The sequence below is a fragment of the Microtus oregoni genome, unplaced genomic scaffold, assembly GCF_018167655.1.
Source record: "Microtus oregoni isolate MIOR12 unplaced genomic scaffold, Mior012 000028F_ref0000031, whole genome shotgun sequence".
Taxonomy (NCBI): domain Eukaryota; kingdom Metazoa; phylum Chordata; class Mammalia; order Rodentia; family Cricetidae; genus Microtus; species Microtus oregoni.
Genome location: NW_024543087.1, coordinates 26,987,709 through 26,999,211, shown reverse-complemented (window position 1 = coordinate 26,999,211; position 11,503 = coordinate 26,987,709). Strand labels below are relative to the sequence as shown.

General features: G+C 44.9%; 1 non-coding gene across 1 annotated transcript; it reads left to right on the top strand.

The window, feature by feature from the left end:
• Positions 1 to 2,269: 2,269 nt before the first annotated feature.
• On the top strand, positions 2,270 to 2,342 carry Trnak-cuu. Its single transcript has one exon. It is a non-coding gene; the product is annotated as a tRNA-Lys (tRNA).
• The last annotated feature ends 9,161 nt before the right edge of the window (positions 2,343 to 11,503 follow it).

The window sequence follows — 11,503 nt, the reverse complement described above, 5'->3', positions numbered from 1 at the left end:
AAAGATTTCTGTCTCTTCCCCGCCACCGCCTCCCATTTTCCTCCCCCTCCCCCAATCAAGTTCCCCTCCCTCGTCAGCCCAAAGAGCAATCAGGGTTCCCTGCCCTGTGGGAAGTCCAAGGACCACCCACCTCCATCCAGGTCTAGAAAGGTGAGCATCCAAACTGCCTAGGCTCCCACAAATTGGCTCAGGATTTTTAACTTACTGTAGCTAGTTCTAACTAGAAATGAATAACATTATTTTGTTTTTCATTTATTATTTTATGATAACAGCTGTGTGATTGGTGGCTCATCCACTTGGGAGGCAGGAGAATTGCTACAACTACAAGGCCAGTCTGACCTAAATAATGAGTTTCGGGGTAGCATGGGCTACATAGAGAAAGCTTGTCTTGAAAAAAAAAAAACTTCATAAAGAAAAGAACAGAAAAAAGCGACTCGGTTTTTAAGAAACAATCTAATACTGTCTTGCTATTGACTGGAGAGATAAAATTTGTAGCAAATTTATATAAAAATTAATATAAAAAATTTAATTTGTTTTTATTTCTTTTATGTATATGGGCATTTTTGTTTGCATGTATGCACATGCCTGGTGATTGTTGAGGTCAGAAGATCCTGCTGAGGTGTCTGTGAGCCACCATGTGGGTGCTGGGAATTAAACCTAGATCCTGTAGAAAAGTGGCCGAAGTTCTTAACCACTAAGCCACCTCCCTAGTTCATAAAAATATTTTAATGGGTCAGGTGGTGGTGGCACATGCTTTTAACCCCAGCACTTGGGAGACAGTGTCAGGCCAGTCTCTGTTAGTTTGAGGCCAGCCTGGTCTACAAGAGCAAGTTCCAGGAGAGAAAAACATATATGTATATTAATGAACAAGACTGATATTTAATAATGCTCGGTATGGCAGATCACATGTCATTAAAAGCTACAACTGATGAGCAAAAAAAATTGTTTTCCTGTTAAAACAATCTTCAGTGGATATCCTTTCATGTTTTAATTTCTGTTGAATACGTTGTCCAAAGTTTTGATTAACACACTATCAAGTGAGGCTGATAGCTGATAGTTTTTATTTTATACATTTTAAATTTTAATAGATGATTTTCCCCAAAGCTGAAGTAGTCATATTTTATTCCACATGGCAATATACGAGTCAAAGTATTTTCTCTCATTTTAGATGTTATTGGATATTATCTGACTAGACTATGTCTAGTACTTTAGACCACAGACTCTGAAGTTGGATCTGTTGCCTGGTTACGTTTCTCATGACTGAGAGTTTCAGAGCTTTTCCCACCTGTCTAGTGGAGATAATAGAAGTCCCGCCCATGAGAGCTGCTCTGATTTCATGGACATGGGAGAAAAGTGCCCGGATTGCGAAGCCCTCGCTCCGTGTTCATGTCACAGGAGAGCTTAAACCGGAAGCACTAACCACGTGTTAGGTCAGGTGAGCTTGAACAGCTTTATTTTTTGTTGTTGTAAGTTTAGAGGTCATTTGAATATCTTCTTTGTGAGCATTTGCTCCTTATCCTTTGACTATTCTTCTGTGGACCTGTTTGTCTTTTTATTAGTTTGTAGGTTCGTTTTAACACCAAGCAGATTTGGTTGCATGTAAGATATCTATTGCAAGGGACTGGGAGATGGCTCAGTGGTCAAGAGCACTGTCTGCTTTTCCAAAAGGCTCTGGTTCAATTCCCAGCAACCACATGGCAGCACTCAACCTGTAACTCCAGTTCTGGAGGATCCAACACCTTCTTCGAGTCTCCCTGGTCACTAGGGAAGGGGGGGTGCGCAGACGTACATACTGGCAAAACACCCATACATACATAAGATATGTATTGCAAACATTCGCTCTGTGCACTCTGTCATTAGTCTTGACTGTGTCATACTTTCAAATGACCCACATGTCAAGTTTGCGTGTGGTTATTTCGCATTGTGAATTCTAGGTTTCATCCCTTCGGCCTTTCATGCTAAGCAAAGGTATTTTAATTTGGAAATGAATTTTTATGGTTGTATTTGTTTTGCTTCGCTTATTTGCACTGTATGCTGATGACTGATGGTAGTGACAACAGAACCCACATGCATGCCTCTGAGTACGTTTACTTCCTGCAAAGCATCTCTCTTTGATCCTGGTGTCAAACTGCTCTCCCGAGTTTGGTTCTAAGGGTCCCCATGCTTCTGTCATCCGTTCCCTGTCTCCTCATCTGTGAACACATGGCATCTTCTCCTCTGAAGTAATAAGGGCGGCGGCGGGGCTGCATCCCCAACACCCCAGCCGCCTGCCCGGCTAGCTCAGTCGGTAGAGCATGAGACTCTTAATCTCAGGGTCGTGGGTTCGAGCCCCACGTTGGGCGCCAATTGTAGTAATAAGGGCAATGGTGGGGCTGCGTCCCCAGCACCCCAGCCGCCCGCACGGCTAGCTTATGCCCGAAATAACAACACACAAACTGTATTCATTTAATCACTGCTTGGCCCATTCTCTTCTAGGCTAATTCTCACACATTAATTTAGCCCATTTCTAATCATCTGTGTATGGCACCCCAAGGTGCGCTTACCGGGGAGATTCTAGCCTAGTCCATCCTGGGTCGGAGCTTCATCCCGGGAGTGGGGCATGGCGTCTCTCTCAGGCGTCTGCTCCTGAGAGCAAAGCTGTCGAGACTCTGACCTCACTTCCTCTTCCTCCCAGTGTTCTGTCCTGTTTTCTCCTCCCACCTATCCTCTAACCAATAAAATGGGCCAGGGCAGTGCCTTTATTAGCCAATGACCTTCCTCCATCACTCCTCGGTTACTGTGGCAGTGGGAGGTTACTGGAGGTGCTATAAAACACACACTATCATGTTTTCCTTGGCCTTTGTTCTCTTGTCTTCACTGTGACTTTTGACTCCACTAGTAATCCCCATCTTCAGGAAAGGCTGCCTTTCCCGGGCTAAAGAGTTTTAGTCCCGTGTAACAAACGGTACTATGTGCCCAGCCTCCTTTCTTTCTTGCTGGCAGAGTTCACAACTTCATAGCAACTGCCAGTGGCAGAGATACACCATCTCCTCCTGTCCTTCAGCCGAGGCAGGGAAGTGCATTGTGATCCAGAGAACAGGGGCGCACAATAGGAAGTCTGTTATGTAGGTTACACAGGGAAAAAATCCTTCTCTTCAGCTTCTCTAATCAGTTATATTAAGAGGTGATGGCCTTGGTGAGCAACAGCGTCTTGCAGCAAAGAGGAGGGAGATCTAGGCACAAAAGTCAGTGCACTAAGTCAATGGAAAGAAAGGGTCCCTGTTTACATCGATGAGACATGGTCAGTGTCAGCCTAACCTATCTCCAGACTTCTTGTCAGTGAGACAGGCTGTCTCTGTTATTTGAGCCATTTGTGGCCCAGTGTTCTTATTTGCAGCCAAGAGGTTCATCATCACTGAGCACTGTGACCTCCCAGCCACTGACTGTCCTCCTCATGGTTCTCATGGGCCAGTCATTCAAGGAGTGTCTAAAAACAAGCGACACAAGGATGTCCAGCCCTAATTCATCTAACCCTCTTCAGGATAAAGACACAAAGATAAGACTAACTAAGATATTTTACTATCTGCCTTTGCAGCGGCCTGTCCCAGGCCCTGGGTGCCTGAAAGTCTCCAGTCTGTCCTGAACCTGAACTCATAAGGAATATGAAGCCTTGAAGATCAGCCCATGACGCTATGAGTGGAAGCAATATGTCCCTATGTTGGGAACCGAGGAGCAACCGTCTCCTGGGAACTGGCTTGCCCTCTCCAGTGATAAGGCCCTCTTCAGAGTCGCCCTGTAGAATGGAGACCAGGGTGGACCACAGACTGATGGGGGCTGTTCAATGATGCATGCACCACACAATTTCTCCTCTACCTAACTAAGCCTACAGCTCCTGTCAGATCCCAGAGGGCCCAGTGCTTCATCTCTGTCTTCCCAACATTGCTGCATCTGATCAATGCTTCCTTGGTTTTCCGTTCTTACTTTCCCACTGATTTCCAGGGTTAGTGGACAGCCCTGATTTGTGGGGACTTCTAGAGTCTGACCGCTGGCTACTCTAGACTTCAGTACATGAACTAATGCATGATGCACTTGTTACAACAGAATGTAACCATCTGCTGCATTTACTTTTACTCCGATAGCTAGGTAAAGATCCAGATATTTTACAGGGAGCTCCAAATGCCAGCATATGGGGTCTTATCCTTGAGTGGAGAGCAAGGTGTGTGAGGCTCCTCCTCGTCAGCAGGCTGGGTACTCGGCAGTACAGTGAGTCCTATCTAGCTGCCAGGTGACTGTCAGGAGGCCATTTGCTCCTCTGTCCAGTGTTATTAATGACCACAGATCCATGGCTCACTCAGGGGATGCTTGCAGATCGCTTGGGCTCCCACAGTTTATTGTGAAATGGCTCCTCTGGGTTTTAGCCTCCTGCCCACACTCATACAATGCAGGTTTGGCATCCATTGCCCTTTTACCACCGCTTCTCTGTCCACCACCCACCTCTAAATTCTTGAAATCACTCCTCTGCCGTGGGTCCTCTTATCATTGATGGATTTTTGTCATTTTCAAGTGCCTTTATTTTATTTTAGTATCGTCTTGGTTAGGAGAAATCAAACATGTTTAATCTGCCATCTTTCATCGAATACTTATTTGCTTCTTGGGTGGGTACAGTTCTGGGGTCCTATGTCTGAAGTCCTAGCACTTTTACATGCATTTCTTGAAGTTGTAGGTCCTGGGCACTTCCAGAAAACGAGGTAAGGTAGCTCTACTCCAGGCAATGTGCTTTAGTTGAGAGCCCTTTCAAGACTGTCCACAAATGCAGCTCCCAACCCCCACTAGATACAGTCTTTCTGAATTTGCAATTAGCAGTAGGAAGGATTCCAGGCAAGGGTTCAGGAATGATCTTCCAAGCACTGATGGATACCATTTATGAATAAGATATAACCACTGCCAAGCTTTGAAGTCCGTATGAGCATGCCATTTACTGTAACCACTACCCTATCGTTCCTCTGTGCCATTGCAGGAAGTCAGTAAGTACACAGACTAGTTCCAGAATGGATGTGTGCTCTTCCTTTAAAATAGAGTAGTCATTCCATTCTGAATAAGAGTCAATCACTGACTTCTAATTCACTATTATTATTATGTTTACAGTATGGACACGCTGAATAAAAAGATAGTGGAATTCATGAGCATTTAGGCATTTTATAATTTTACTGGCAGTTGACTATAACTTCCATAGATGAACTATCTTTCAACCAGCTAATCAGAAATAATAGTAAATTGATAACCACATCCTTAATTAAGGATATGATAATAGCTGTCCATGTCTATGGCCATACCACCCTGAATAACTAGATCTCAATTGATGATAATTATCCATGTTAAAGGAAAACCATGTTATAGGATAAGAAATAAATCATTCTGGACAATTTTCAGTATTAGATGTGCTTGGCGTTAATCAAAGATTCACAGGGAAGCAGAGGCACTAGGCCCATCTCCCCAGCCGGAAGCTGGCATCTGATTTTCCTAGAACCCAAGAGTTAGAAAGTTGCACAGCCTGGTACACAATGGAGCCCATAAGCAGAAAAGAGGGCACTAAACAGTCCCGGGATGTCCATCAGATAAAGCCAAGCATTCTGAATGACCGGATGGGGATTTGGAGGGGGTGTGTCAGAAGAGCACACGTAGTTTAGCTCTCTGGAGTGCTGGGGGAAGAAGACAGGATGGCCTGTGACTTGGACTATAGAACCCAATCTTGTGCTGCCAAATTGGCATGATCGCCAGCCAGCTTCACCCTTCCTTGACGCTGCATGTGTCTTTCTGCAGAACACTGGGTTAAACACAGTTGTGCTTTCACAGATGGAGAGTCTTCTCGGTCGTACATGCCCTGATCACTTATTCAACGCAGCAGAGACTGGTATGCATGTAGTCAAGATGGGATTCAAAGTCATCTGTGACACAGACGACAGAATCAGAGCAGCTCAGAGGGGTGGCAGCAGGGAGTCACTCCCAGCCTGTGTGACAGGAACTGTGAGAGGAGACCACTGGAGTCACTGACAGCAGTTGGAGACAGGGTAGATTTTCCTGGCTGGAGTCATCCCATAGTTATAATCAGGGGCACATTCAAGGCCCACAGGCTCAGCAAAAGACATCTGTTTTTGTTTTTATTTTCCTCTCTCCCATCCTCCAGCGGTTCTCATTGGCTGATTCCAACTGGAGCATCCCTGATCAGTGAGCACGGGAACCCATTTGCAGGGGTTGGCACCTGCAATGCAGAGCCATTAAGAGAAGCATGAAGGATAGATCTAAAAGCAAATAGGTCATGGCCCATGCACTGTATATAGTAAGATACTATGCATAATATAAATACATGTGTGTGTGTGTGTGTGTGTGTGCTTCTGCGGCTCTCTGAATTCAGTCAAATGAGCCATAAGCTATTGCTAATATAGCAGTCAATGACATGATATTTTAAAATTTATAAGTCGGGAAGTTTATTGACCATCTATCTTAAAACCAAAAATTATTTCTATCTTCTGGTTTTGTTTCTAATCATGACACTAGGAGTGTCTGGTCCCAGGGGCACAGCTACCATTTCCGTAAACACCACACAACCCCCCCCCCCCCACACACACACAGCTTCATCCATGTGGCCTTTACCAATGCCGTCTAAGTTTAATGGCATTAAGAAGATAAAGGAGTAACATTTTGAAACCTGGGCTTCACAAATGACAAAAGACTCTCTCTAGAAGCTGAGGGAGAAGTGCTGTGCTGGATGTTTTCCCTCACCCTTCCCACCGGGCAGGAGGCAGGATAAAGCATTAGTCGCAGACAGTGTCTTCTTAGACTCTGAGACCCATAAGGCACGTGGAGAATGCTGGAGTCTGCCCTTCTTTAGCTGGCAGCATGGAGCTACAAAGGAAACCAGAAAGACTGAGAGGCAGCAATGTCAGCCTGCGCTGTCTACAGACTTTAAGGGTCCAGCATGCCGAGAGCCGCGCTGTAGCCACGCCCCTGTGGGTACTGACTCACTTCTGACTTCTCTGCGTCCAAGGGTCTCGTTGCAACCTTCCCTTTGATCAATGAATGAGAAAATGGAACCCAGAAGCTGTAGGTTGTGCTGGCTCTTGCATCCTTGCCTTTTGCTGCAAGGAGGCTGCAACTTGGAAGAACAAAAGAAACCACTCATCTTAAATAATGGTGACAACATTGGGCAGTGGGGAGGAAAGGAGAGACGTAATAAATTAGAGTGGACACATCCCCCAAGGCAAATGATTAGCCCTTGTTCCAATGTTGCTAGGCTCCACAGGATAGGCGTAGAGAAAAATCTCTGGATAACAGGCTGCTTGGTGTAGTAATAAGGGCGGCGGGGCTGCGTCCCCAGCACCCCGGCTGCCTGGCTAGCTTATGCCCCGAAATAACAACACACAAACTGTATTCATTTAATCACTGCTTGGCCCATTTCTATCTAGCCTCTTCTAGGCTAATTCTCACATATTAATTTAGCCCATTTCTAATCATCTGTGTAACGCCCCTAGGTGCGCTTACCGGGAAGATTCTAGCCTATGTCCATCCTGGGTCGGAGCTTCATCGTGTGCGTCTGCCTGGGAGCTGGGAGCATGGCGTCTCTCTGAGGTGTCTGCTCCCGAGAGGAGAGCTGTGGAGTCTGAGCTTACTTCCTCTTCCTCCCAGTGTTCTGTTCTGTTTACTCCTCCCACCTATCTTCTAACCAATGAGGGCCAACCAGTTTCTTTTTATTTAACCAATGGCCTTCCTCCATCAGCTTGGACCACTAAAGCAGTCTCTGGAATGACCTGGATAGTCACACATTTTGTAGGCCTTGTGATCTCAGCTTGCAGCAGTGTCGGGAAGCCCCAGTAAGCCCTGGGCACAGGGTGGCAAGGAAGACACAGGGGTTCTTGACAGATGCATGGCTTTCCTGCTAAGAAATCTCCACACTCGAACAGTGGAACCCAACAGAGAGGAGACTGGACTTGGTAGGGGAGGCTTTAGATAGTGCTTGTAACAGCATGTGCCTGCAATCATTTGTACTTACACACAAGCTCCTATGTGGGCATGTTTTTTATTTTCTCTTGTGTATATAATTAGGAGAGGAATTGCTGGGTCATGTTAACATTCTGAAGAACTGCTACGCCCTTTTCCCAATCATCTGGGCCATTTGAAAATCTCACCAGCAGTGTATAAACTTCATATCTCTCCATTATCGTCAATGTGTGTTACTGTCTGTTCTTTTTATTGCAGCCATCCTAGAGGGATATGATATGCCATTGTGATTTTGATTGGCATTTCCCTGGTGATTAATAATTTGATAATTTTTCACATGTTGGTTAACCACATTAAAATTTTATTTATTTTGTGTATGTGTGTTCATGGGTATGTATGTGGGTAGGTAGGGAGAAGGGTAATGGTGACATGTGTCATGGTGTGTGTGTGTGTGTGTGTGTGTCTGTATGTGTGTATGTGTGTGTGTAAATCCGTGGTCAACTCACAGGTTCCGGCTCTCCCCTTATACCATGCAGGTTGGATGCTGGGATTGGGACCTGGGTCGTCAGGTGTCTTTTCTCACTTAACCATCTCACCAACTCAAACCAATTGCATATTTTCTTTATAGAAAGGCCTATTTGGGTTATTGATCTTTTTATTATTGGGCTGTAAAAGTGAGTCTTCATCTATTTTAGATAAAGGTCCCTTTTTAGAAATCATTTGCAAATAATTTTTTCCTATTCTCTCTCTCTCTCTCTCTCTCTCCCTCACTTCCCCTCTCTCTCCCACTGTGTTCATGTTAGCATAGGTGAACCTGTGTGCATTGCTGTGTGTATTGTTCATCCAGCATCATCCACCTTGGTTTTGTTTGGTTTTGTTTTTTGGTTTTTGGAGACAGGGTTTTCTACTGCCCTAGAGCGCCCAAGTCAGTGAGGCTATCTGGCCGCTGGACCCCAGGAATGTGCCTGTCTCAGTCTTCCTATCACTGAATTAGCACATTACCACACCCCCTGTTCTTTTAAAATGTGATCTAGGGATTAAATGCTCTTCATGGTTACAAGTACTTTACCAACTGTGCTATTGCAGGCTGTTTCTTAATCTTATTTTTAACTCTAGTTCCCAGCATTTAGTATACTGGATTCATCTGAATCCTCGTATGGCTTTACAGCCAAGTCTTCAATCATCTCTTTTACTTTCACTCAATTCCAACTTCCTTAGAACAAATAAAAGCTTCAGTTTGCTTGTTATATGAAAACTGGAACTGGACATGTGCCCTGTTTACGTGTTAGTGAACTTCCTAGGGCCATAACAAATGCCTGACCGACTAACTCACCTAGAGGACACTCTGGGAGTTCCAGGATTGCTGAGTTTGGGCCTGCTGCTTCTGGCCCACGGTGAGGCTGTACATTACCGTGGGAAGTGTATGGTAAACCAAGCTGCTTACTTGGTGGTGGCAAGTGAGCAAGAGGCGGGGGTCTTCAATCCCCTCTACCACACACCCGCAAGCACACACACCTCCTGTTTCCACTGTCACCCAATACTGCCGTGGTAGACACCAAGCCCTCAACACATGGGCCTTTGTGGGACATTTAACATAAAAATTACAGCAGCTGAAGACTCTAAAGTACGAAAGACTTTTTTCCCATGTATCTGTGTGTGGTGTGTGCATGTATATGTTTTCACATGTATATGGGCACATGTAAGTGTATGTGCATACTTGTATGTGTGCATGACGGCCTAAGGATAGTCCAACTACCTAGTTTGCTTCCAGGAATCTCACTCAGCCCATGCATATAGGTTCTAGATGGTCTGAACTCTGAGCTCATAGACATGCAGCAAATGTTTTATCAACTGAACCATCATCTCGGTCCCTAAGTGACTTTTCAATAATAGATTATTTATTTTATGTATCTGAATGTTTGGCTTGCATTATGTATGTGTCTGGTGCCCACAAAGGTCAGAAAAGGGCATTGAATCCTCTGGAATGGGAGTTAGGATGGTTGTGAGCCACCATGTGGGTGCTGGGAATTGAACCCAGGTCCTCTGCAAGAGCAACAAGTGCTTTAAACCCCCTTCCTCGTGTAATTTTTGAACAATAAAATTTTAAACCTTTCCTGACCACATTTTTTTTCAGTTGTAAATTGAAGGAAGGTTTGAAATCTGTGATTAATCAAATTCTAAGAATACTCTCCTCTAACATTCAAGAAAATCAATAACGATGAAATTTATAGCCATTCCTGGCAGCATGCATGGCTCAGAGAAAGATACTTAAACACTGTCTATATTGTATGTCTCTGTGTTCCTCGGAGTACTGTGGCTTACACATAGTAATTAATAAACTAAATCCCTAATAAACCCATTAAGACCCATAGCTATAAAAATTATCGTCTTAGGGTATCTATTGCTGTGAAAAGACATCATGGCCATGGCAACTCTTATAAAGGAAAGCATTTAAATTGGGGCTGGCTCCCTGTAAAATATCTGGGTCTTTACCTAGCTATCGGAGTAAAAGTAAATGCAGCAGATGGTTACATTCTGTTGTAACAAGTGCATCATGCATTAGTTCATGTACTGAAGTCTAGAGTAGCCAGCGGTCAGACTCTAGAAGTCCCCACAAATCAGGGCTGTCCACTAACCCTGGAAATCAGTGGGAAAGTAAGAACGGAAAACCAAGGAAGCATTGATCAGATGCAGCAATGTTGGGAAGACAGAGATGAAGCACTGGGCCCTCTGGGATCTGACAGGAGCTGTAGGCTTAGTTAGGTAGAGGAGAAATTGTGTGGTGCATGCATCATTGAACAGCCCCCATCAGTCTGTGGTCCACCCTGGTCTCCATTCTACAGGGCGACTCTGAAGAGGGCCTTATCACTGGAGAGGGCAAGCCAGTTCCCAGGAGACGGTTGCTCCTCGGTTCCCAACATAGGGACATATTGCTTCCACTCATCGCGTCATAGGCTGATCTGCCAGGCTTCATATTCCCGGGATCCAAGATGAGTTCAGGTTCAGGACAGACTGGAGACTTTCAGGCACCCAGGGCCTGGAACAGGCTGCTGCAAAGGCAGATAGTAAAATATCTTAGTTAGTCTTATCTTTGTGTCTTTATCCTGAAGAGGGTTAGATGAATTAGGGCTGGACATCCTTGTGTCTCTTGTTTTTAGAAACTCCTGTGCCTTTTTGAAATCGACCCTCTCTGAATTCCCAGGATGCTAGGAATTACAAACCTTTCGGACTCACTTTGTTATTGTCTCTCCCTCCAACTTTTGCTCTCAGTGCCGGGTTTCAGGGCTTCTAAACTCATCTTTGCAGTCAGACCTGGCTCAAATACCCCTTGGATATTGCTTTATGATCTTCTTTTTTTTACCTGCAACAAATCTGCTTTCTTGTTCACTGGCAGCTTTGCCTTCTATTCAATACTGACAGTTGGGTCTCTGATGGGGCTACTCGCCTCTGACCATTCTCCTGGATTTGAGGCTTCGTTTCTCAAGCACAGTCCTCTCCTTGCCTTCTGGCTTTTCTTGAAGTCCTGGTA